We start from the raw sequence: 10,199 nt of genomic DNA, 5'->3' as shown, positions 1-10,199 counted from the left end.
TTGTACTGAAGCCTTGTCTTGTTCCTACTGATTTGTGTTTGTTGTATATTTAAAATGTTGATCCTTATCAGACATGTAAATTGCAAATAAATCATAATAATTTTTGCCATACAGAGTTTTAATTTTCTGTCTAGTTAAATCTATAAAGATACATCTTTATAGTTTGTACCTTCGATGTCATGCATTGAATGGTCTTTCCTACCCTGAGATTATATAAATGTTCAGCATATTTTTTCTACAACTTTTGTGGTTTTGTTTTTAATTAGATATTTGATCCAACTAAAATTTAAACATACAGTGTGAGATAACATTTGCCATCAAATGTTTACATTTGTTTACAAATGGTTTGCAATTGCCCACACAATTTTTTACTTTATTCTTTTTTTTTGTATATTTTTTATTGGAGTTCAATTTGCCAACATATAGTATAACACCCAGTGCTCATCCCACCATGTGCCCCACTCAGTGCCCATCATCCAGACACCCCATCCCCCCACTCACCTCCCCTTCCACTACCCCTGTTCGTTTCCCAAAGTTAGGAGTCTCTCATGGTTTGTCTCCCTCTCTGATATCTCCTACTCATTTTCTCTCCTTTCCCCTATAATCCCTTTCACTATTTTTTGTATTCCCCCATATGAGTGAAACCATATAATGTTTGTCCTTCTCCGATTGACTTACTTCACTCAGCATAATACCCTCCAGTTCCATCCACATTTAAGCGAATGGTAAGTATTCATCCTTTCTAATGGCTGAGTAATATTCCATTGTCTACATAGACCACATCTTCTTTATCCATTCATCTTTTGATAGATACCAAGGCTCCTTCCATAGTTTGGCTATTGTGGACATTGCTGCTATAAATATTGGGGTGCAGATGTCTCGGCTTTTCACTGCACCTGTATCTTTGGGGTAAATCCCCAGTAGTGCAATTGCTGGGTCGTAGGGTAGTTCTATTTGTACCTCTTTGAGGAACCTCCACACAGTTTTCCAGAGTGGCTGTACCACTTCACATTTCCACCAACAGTGCAAGAGGGTTCCCCTTTCTCCACACCCTCTCCAACATTTGTTGTTTCCTGTCTTGTTAATTTTCACTATTCTCACTGGTGTGAGGTGATATCTCATTGTGGTTTTGATTTGTATTTCCCTGATGGCAAGGGATGCGGAGCATTTTCTCATGTGCTTGTGAGCCATGTGTATGTCTTCTTTGGTGAAATTTCTGTTCATGCCTTTTGCCCATTTCACGATTGGATTGTTTGTTTCTTGGGTGTTGAGCTTAATAAGTTCTTTATGGATCTTGGATACTAGCCCTTTATCTGATATGTCATTTGCAAATATCTTCTCCCATTCTGTAGGTTGTCTTTTAGTTTTGTTGACTGTTTCTTTGGCTGTGCAGAAGCTTTTGATCTTGATTAAGTTCCAATAATTTTTTTGCTTTTGTTTCCCTTGCCTTCATAGATGTATCTTGCAAGAAGTTGCTGTGGCCAAGTTGAAAAAGGGTGTTGCCTGTGTTCTCTAGGATTTTGATGGAATCTCGTCTCACGTTTAGATCTTTCATCCATTTTGAGTTTATCTTTGTGTCTGGTGTAAGAGAATGGTCTAGTTTCATTCTTCTGCATGTGGCTGTCCAATTTTCCCATCTCCATTTATTGAAGAGACTGTCTTTTTTCCATTGGATAGTCTTTCCTGTTTTGTCGAATATTAGTTGACCATAGAGTTGAGGGTCAACTTCTGGATTTTCTATTCTGTTCCATTGATCTATGTGTCTGTTTTTGTGCCAGTACCACACTGTCTTGATGACCACAGCTTTGTAGTACAACCTGAAATCTGGCATTGTGATGCCTCAAGCTATGGTTTTCTTTTTTAATATTCCCCTGGCTATTCGGGGTCTTTTCTGATTCCACACAAATCTTAAGATGATTTGTTCCAACTCTCTGAAGAAAGTCCAAGGTATTTTGATAGGGATTGCTTTGAATGTGTAAATTGCCCTGGGTAGCATTGACATTTTCACAATATTAATTCTTCCAATCCACGAGCATGGAATATTTTTCCATCTCTTTGTGTCTTCCTCAATTTCTTTCTGAAGTGTTCTGTAGTTTTTAGGGTATAGATCCTTTACCTCTTTGGTTAGGTTTATTCCTAGGTATCTTATGCTTTTGGGTACAATTGAAAATGGGATTGACTCCTTAATTTCTCTTTCTTCAGTCTCATTGTTAGTGTGTAGAAATAATTTTTGGGCATTGATTTTGTATCCTGCCACACTGCCGAATTGCTGTATGAGTTCTGGCAATCTTGGGGTGCCCACACATTTTTATTGAATAATCTGTTCTTTATAAAATGCCACATTTATAATGTAGAAAACTCCTATGTATATTTCTGGACTACCTATTTCTGTTCCATTGATCAATCTACATATTATTAAGTCAATGCCTCATTGCTATCATTACAGCTTTATAATACATTTTAACATTTAGTGGTCAGGTCTCTTTTGATTACTTTTCTTTCATGGCTATTTTTATCCCTTTATTATTTCAAATAAATGTTAAGACAAATTTGTGAAGTTCTAAAATATCAACATATCTTTCAATATTGAGTTTTCTCACCTAAGAGAATAGTATGTTTCTTCATTTATTTCATCTTTTCTTTCTCCTTCAATAAAGTTTAACCTTTTTTTGTGAAGTCCCCCACTTTGCATTGTGAATGAAAATCATGTAAGAATCTTGGTCCCATAATCCCACCCAATAGCAACTCAGCAACCACACTCTCAACTGGAATGGTGTCAGAGAAGCCTAATGGAGTCAGGACTTTCACCACCACACATTGATAATGAGACCACCCTCTTCCCTGTGGTATAAGTGGAGGCCACACAAAGTTACAACACACCTCTAGTGATCTTAGACAGAGTGGCATCAGTAGAGGCTTAGTGGGGAGCCCAAACTTCAGTAGTTCCAGAAACTACTGTAACAGAAGATTTAACTAAAATCCAGTCTTGTAATGTAACATGCAAAATGCCAAAGTTTCAATTGAAAATCATTCGTTAGGGATCCCTGGGTGGCGCAGCGGTTTAGCGCCTGCCTTTGGCCCAGGGCGCGATCCTGGAGACCTGGGATCGAATCCCACGTCGGGCTCCCAGTGCATGGAGCCTGCTTCTCCCTCTGCCTGTGTCTCTGCCTCTCTCTCTCTCTGTGTAACTATCATAAATAAATAAATAATTAATTAAAAAAAAAAGAAAATCATTCGTTATACTGAGAACCAGAGAAAACTCAACTTGATAAGGCAAGACAATCAACCAAGATGGCATATATGTTAGAATTATCTGACAAAGATTTAACAGCAGCCAATAGAAATGCTTCAATAGGGACACCTGTGTGCCTCAGTCAGTTGTCTGTCTTCGGCTCAGGGCATGATCTTAGGGTCCTGGGATCAAGCTCCACAGCAGGCTCCCTGCTCAGCGGGGAGTCTGCTTCTCTCTCTCTCCCTCTGCCCCTCCCCCCGTTTATTCTTTCAAATAAATAAATAAAATCTTTTAAAAAAAGAAGGGTTTCAATTACAAACACTTGAAACAAATGAAAAAGCAGAAACTCTTAGTAAATAAGAGCAAATAAAGAAGAACCAAGTGGAAATTTTAGAACTAAAAAATATGGTGACCAAAATGAAAAACTTGGTGGATGGATTCAGCAGCAGAATGGAGGGGATGAAAGTAAGAATCAGTGAACTTGAAAATAGAATAGTAGGCTGGCTTGGTCAGTGGAGAGTGCAACTCTTGATCTCAGGGTTGTGGGTTGAAGCCCCACATTGGGCATAGAGATTACTTAAAAGTAAAATCTTAAAAAAAAAAAAAAAAAAAGGAAAAAGAAAATAAAACAGTAGAAATTATTACCCAGCCTGAACAATAGACAGAAAAGAGGCTTAAAAAAATGAAAAGAACCTCAGAGATGATGGGACAATAATGACAACAATAAAAATAACATTCATGTCACTGGAGTCCCAGGAAAAGAGGAGAAGAGAGCAAGGCTTAAAAAGTATTTTTAAAAAACCTGAAATTTTCCAAATTTGGCAAAAGACATAAACTTAGAGATTCAAAAAACTGAGTGAAACTCAAAACAGGATAAATTTGGGGCAGCCGAGGTGGCTCAGTGGCTTAGCAACACCTTCAGCCCAGGGCCTGATCCTGGAGACCTGGGATCAAGTCCCACATTGGGCTCCCTGCGTGGAGCCTGCTTCTCCCTCTGCCTGTGTCTCTGCCTCTCTCTGTGTGTCTCTCATTAATAAATAAATAAAATCTTTTTAAAAGGTAGCCAAAACATGGAAACAAGCTGTGTCCACCAACAGAAGAATGGATAAAGAAGGTTATGATAAATACACAATAGAAATATTACTCAACCATAAAAAAGAATTCTTGCCATTTATGACAACATGGATAGAATCTGAGGGCATTATTTCAAGTGAAATAAGTCAGACAAAGAAGGATAAATTCAATATGATCTCACTTATACATGGAATTTTTTTTAACGAACTCATAGATGCAGAAAACAGATTGGTGGTTGCCAGAGGTGAGGGATGAGGGGTGGGCCAAATGAGTGAAGAGGGTCACAAGGTACAGATTTTTAGTTATAAAATAAGTCATGGGATATAATGTACAGCATGGCGACTATCCCTAATAATTCTCCATTGCCTATTTGAAAGCTGCAAAGAGAGTAAATCTTAAAAGTTGTCATCACAAGAAAAAAAATTGTATGGTAAAAGATGTTAACTAGACTTATTTATGGTGATCATTTCATAATATATACAAATATCAAGTCCTTACATTGTTCACCTGAAACTAATATATCACAATTATATCTCAATGTTTTTAAAAAACACTGAGAGGGAGGCAAACCATAGACACTGAATGAGACCACCCTCATTCCTAGAGGAGGAATGTCTATGTCTGTCACTGACAGACTGTCTGACAGTGTCTGTCATAGACACTGAACTCTAGGAAACAAACTGAGGGTTGCTAGAGGGGAAGTGGGTGAGGGGAAGGGATAATTGGGTGATGGACATTAAGAAGGGCATTTGATGTAATGAGCACCAGGTGTTATATGCAACTAGAATTTTAGAATCACTAAAATTCTATCTCTGAAACTGAAAAAGAGAAAGAGGGAGGGAGAGAGAGAGAGTACACTTATCTTGATGAGTACTGAGTAATGTATAGAATTGTGAGTCACCATATTGTACACCGTAAACTAATGTAACATTGTATACTAATCATACTTCAATTTAAATAATGACTTAAAAAGGGAAAAAAAGCACTATGGTAAAATAAAATAAATAAAATCACCAGGGAGCTGTGGAATATAGGAGAAATAACTAGTCCCAGAGACAGAGGTTTCTCTGCCATCGACTAGTTGTGTGTCTTGAACATGTAATCTTGTTCTGACTCAGTTTGCCAATATATAAAGGAGTATATAGTTTTTTTTAAGAAAAATTTTGAGGGGCATAGCTAAATCAGTGCTAAGAAAGAAATTTATAACACTAAGTGTTTGTATTAGAAAAGAGAAAAACCTCTCAAATAAGTAATCTTAACTCCCACCTCAAGAAGCTATAAGAATCAAAGTGAAATAAATACAAAGCAAGTTGAAGAAAAGAATTACAAAGGCAAGAACAGATACCAATGGAATTTGAAAACCAAAAAAATAATAGAGAAAAAAATCAATGGAACAAAAAACTTGTTCTTTGAAAAGACCAGTAAAGTTGACAAAACTCTAACAAAAATGAAAATGTTAAAAGCAAGCGAAGATACAAATTGCCAAGATCAGGAATGAAACAAGAAATATTATTTCAGACCCTACAGACATCATAAGACAAAAGGTGAATACTGTGATCCATTCTACACACACATGTTTGAAGACTTAGATGAAATGGACCAATTCCTCAAAAAACAAACTACAACAACTTTTTTTTTTTTTTTTTTTTTATTAACTATTACCACTGTGCTGTGGATCCCCGGAACTTACTCCTCTTGTTTTTTGTTTTTTGTTTTTTTTAAAGATTTCATTTATTTATTTATTCATGATAATCACAGAGAGAGAGAGAGAGAGAGGCAGCAGCGACACAGGCAGAGGGAGAAGCAGGCTCCATGCAGGGAGCCCGACGTGGGATTCGATCCCGGGTCTCCAGGATCGCGCCCTGGGCCAAAGGCAGGCGCCAAACCGCTGCGCCACCCAGGGATCCCGTACAACAACTTTCTTAATATGAAATAGGTCATTTGAGGGACGCCTGGGTGGCTCAATGGTTGAGCATCTACCTTTGGCTCAGGGCGTGATCCTGGGGTCTTGGGATCGAGTCCCACATCGGGCTCTCTGCATGGAGCCTGCTTCTCCCTCTGCCTGTGTCTCTGCCTCTCTCTGTCTCTCGTGAATAAATAAATAAAATCTTAAAAAAAAAAAGAACATGGGCTTCTTTAAAAAAAAAAAAAAGAATATATAAAGAAAACTCAAACTCAACACTGAAAAAACAAACAACCCAATTAGAAAATGGGCAAAAGATGTGAAGAGACATTTCACTGAAGAAAATATACAATTGCAAATAAGCACATGAAAAGACTTTCAAGAAACACAAATTAAGACCATGATAAATATCACTACACACTTATCAGAAGAGCTTAAATTAAAAATAGTCAGATATCAAATACTGACAAGGATGTGGAAAAATTGGATCTCTCACATTTTTTTTAATTTTTAAGTTTTTTTTAAATTTTTTATTTTTTTATCATTTAAATTAATTTTATTAATTTATTTTTTTTTTAATTTTATTAATTTAAAATTAAATTTAATTTATTAAATTTACCATAAATAAATTTTTTATTTATTTATGATAGTCACAGAGAGAGAGAGAGGCAGAGACATAGGCAGAGGGAGAAGCAGGCTCCATGCCCCAGGAGCCCGACGTGGGATTCGATCCCTGGTCTCCAGGATCACGCCCTGGGCCAAAGGCAGGCACTAAACCGCTGCGCCACCCAGGGATCCCAGATCTCTCACATTTTGACGGTGGAATATAAAATGGTACTGCCACTCTGGAGGACAGTTTGTCAGTTTCTTACAAAACTAAACATACAATTATCATGTGATGCAGCAATCACACTCCTGGGCATTCATCCCAGAGGAATGAAAACTTACATCCACACAAAAAGCTGTACATAATTACTTTTAGCAGCTTCCTTTGTAATAGTCAACACAGCCAAAATGTCCTTTAGTTGGTTAATGGTTAAATAAACAGTGGTGCACCCATACTATGGGATTCTACTCAGCAATGAAATGAATTAAGGATGAATAATGAATTAATGATGAATTAATGATAAATGAATTAATGAATTAATACAACAACCTGGATGGATCTCAAGGACATTATGCTGATTTTAAAAAGTCAATGCCACAAGGTCAGGTACTGTATGATTCTATTTATATAACATTCTCAAAATAATTAAATTACACAGGTGGAGAAAATTGGTGGTTGCCAGGTGTTAGGAAGGGGGTTGGGTGTGACTAGAAAGGAGTAGTACAAGGGGGAGGAGGTCTTTGTGCTAATGGAATAATTGTGTATCTTGACTGCAGGGATGGGTACGTGAATTTACATTTGATAGAATGACAAAGAATGATACACACATACTGTCAATGTCCTGGTGTTGATACTGTACCATGGTTATGTAAGATGCAATCACTGAAGGAAACAGAGTAGAATACAAGGAATGTACTGTCTTTGCATCTTTCTGTGAATATATATAATCTTATTATAACAATACATTATATTATTATATATACACAGCAGTGTATTGGCAGCCAAGAGACTTTCCTATGAGTAAGGCCGGTAAAGGGAAGAACACGTGGGTTATAATGAGTCCTTTCCTCTATTTCGATTGCACTCATCTCTTTTAATAAACTGTGGAGGATGACAACAATTATTGCACTGTCTTCCTTTTAAAATACATAATGTGAGGGATGCCTGGGTAGCTCAGCGGTTGAGCGTCTGCCTTCAGCTCAAGTCGTGAGCCCGGAGTCCCAGGATTGAGTCCCACAGCGGGCTCCCTGCATGGAGCCTGCTTCTCCCTCTGCTTATGTCTCTGCCTCTCTCTCCATGTGTCTTTCATAAATAAATAAAATCTCTTAAAAATAAAATAAAATACGTACTGTCAAAGGAGGCTTGATCACTTATGGAGATTCGGTTTCTTCAATTCCACAGCCTCCACACTATATATATATATTTTACAGGCCAGCCAGTCCATGGAATTCCAGATTACTCTGTGTGTGCAGCCCTTTGTTGGTACTCTTCTCATGGCAAGTATCTAAAAAAGTTCATATTCGCTTAGTAAAGGTGTAGCCGAATCTAGGGGTTCTAAGTATGTCATCATGGTCCTTGTTACCTAGCAGACCTTCTTCCACATGTGGAATTTGAAGATGCACATCCCACCAACTTTGGAAGCCCAATATACAGATGGCTTCTTCATCACTAGCCCTGGCTGGAAAGTCTCAGGAAAACTGAGTGCATCTTCAAATTGACCAACTTAGGGCACTTGTTCCAACTACACCACAAAAAAGGATGTCCCATAGGAAGGAAGATTCTCCCACTGGAAGAAGGGACAAGAGAGGCCAAGCGCGGAGATCAGCCCCCCAAAAAGGTCCTCTCTGCCCTTAAAAAGGAAAATTTCAGACAGTCCCTACCCCTGCAGGCTTTATGTTCCACAAGGAGAAACAAGCCAAAACCAAACATGCAAATTTATATATCAACACAAGAGACAGGAGCTTGCAAATATGTCCACCTTGAGCCCCAACTCTACGAAAAGACTGATCTGAGTAGGATGTTGGTAAAGTGTGAGTAACGAAATGTTGCACTGGTCTTGGACATGACCAGAGGGCCTGGAATCTGATGAATCTAGGGTGGAGGGATTGAGTTTCCAAGGAGGGAAAGATTCTGGCTCTTGAACACACAAGGTTAATGGGTCACATGAGAGAACAGAGGTGAATGCTTGCCAAATTGTAAACTGCTGCACAGGTATTATCTAGCAGAGAGCATGAGGAGAACATCCTTGAGGAAAAGTCCAATGAGCAGTTCAGAGTCCACTGGCAAGGCAAGAAGCATATCAGGGTTGAAGCTAGTAGCCCTGAGTTCAAGGCCCTTCTATAAAGTTAGATAAAAAAGGGTGAGAGAAAATACACACAAAGTGCTCAGCATCGTACTTGGTACCATGATGAGAATCCAAGGAATGGTCTCCATTCATAGCTACAGTCCTGGCTCATCAAGTCGATGTGCAGAACAAGAGGGTGAGAGACTGAGGGTGCAGACACAGAAGATCAAGCTAGAATGAAGCGACACTAATAAAAAACCCCAGGGACCTCTCTAATTAGACAGCCTGGGTTTTATTTAAGAAACTTTCAGGAGGGACACTGGATGGCTCAGTGGTTGAGCGTCTGCCTTTGGCTCAGGTTGTGATCCCAGGGTCCTGGGATCCAGTCCCACATCGGGCTCCCCACAGGGCGCCTGCTTCTCCCTCTGCCTATGTTTCTGCCTCTCTCTCTCTCTCTCATGAATAAATAAATAAAATCTTTAAAAATAAGTAAATAAATAAATAAAATAAAATAAAAATTGGAAACTGACAAGCTAGAGAAGAGAGATAGGTCAACAGGGTGGAAATGCAATTAAGTCAGAATTTGGCCTGTTTTCCAATTATCCTTACCCCTGTCCATGCCACAGGGACTTCAGGGACTTCCAGAGTCAGTGAGATGTTCTAAAGGCCCAGGCCCGACGTTCTCACCTTTACCAAAAGCTGGTGGTCACCCTAGGGCCTCCCAGTCACAAGGACACACTTATCAACAGTAACATCACCACAACTGGAGGAGCTGCCTGCTAAGCATGGCACAGCCATAAGTTCCTCTTGAGCCTGGAAGGGTTCTTGGGCAGCTGGTCAACACCTGCCAGGCAACAGTCCACAGATATCCTGCGCGGACATAGGTTGACGCAGGAGGCCCCAGCTGAGTCACTGGGCTAAAGGCAAGGGTCTTCCTTTTTTTTTTTTTTTTTTAATTTAAATTCAAGGGCATCCCTGGGTGGCTCAGCGGTTTGGTGCCTGCTTTCAGTCCAGGTTGTGGTCCTGGGTCCTGGGATCCAGTCCCGCATCAGGTTTCCTGCGTGGGGCCTGCTTCTCCCTCTGCCTGTGTCTCTGCCTC

Source organism: Canis aureus, chromosome 24 (genome assembly GCF_053574225.1).
Source record: "Canis aureus isolate CA01 chromosome 24, VMU_Caureus_v.1.0, whole genome shotgun sequence".
Classification (NCBI taxonomy): domain Eukaryota; kingdom Metazoa; phylum Chordata; class Mammalia; order Carnivora; family Canidae; genus Canis; species Canis aureus.
This window is presented reverse-complemented; position numbering follows the sequence as displayed.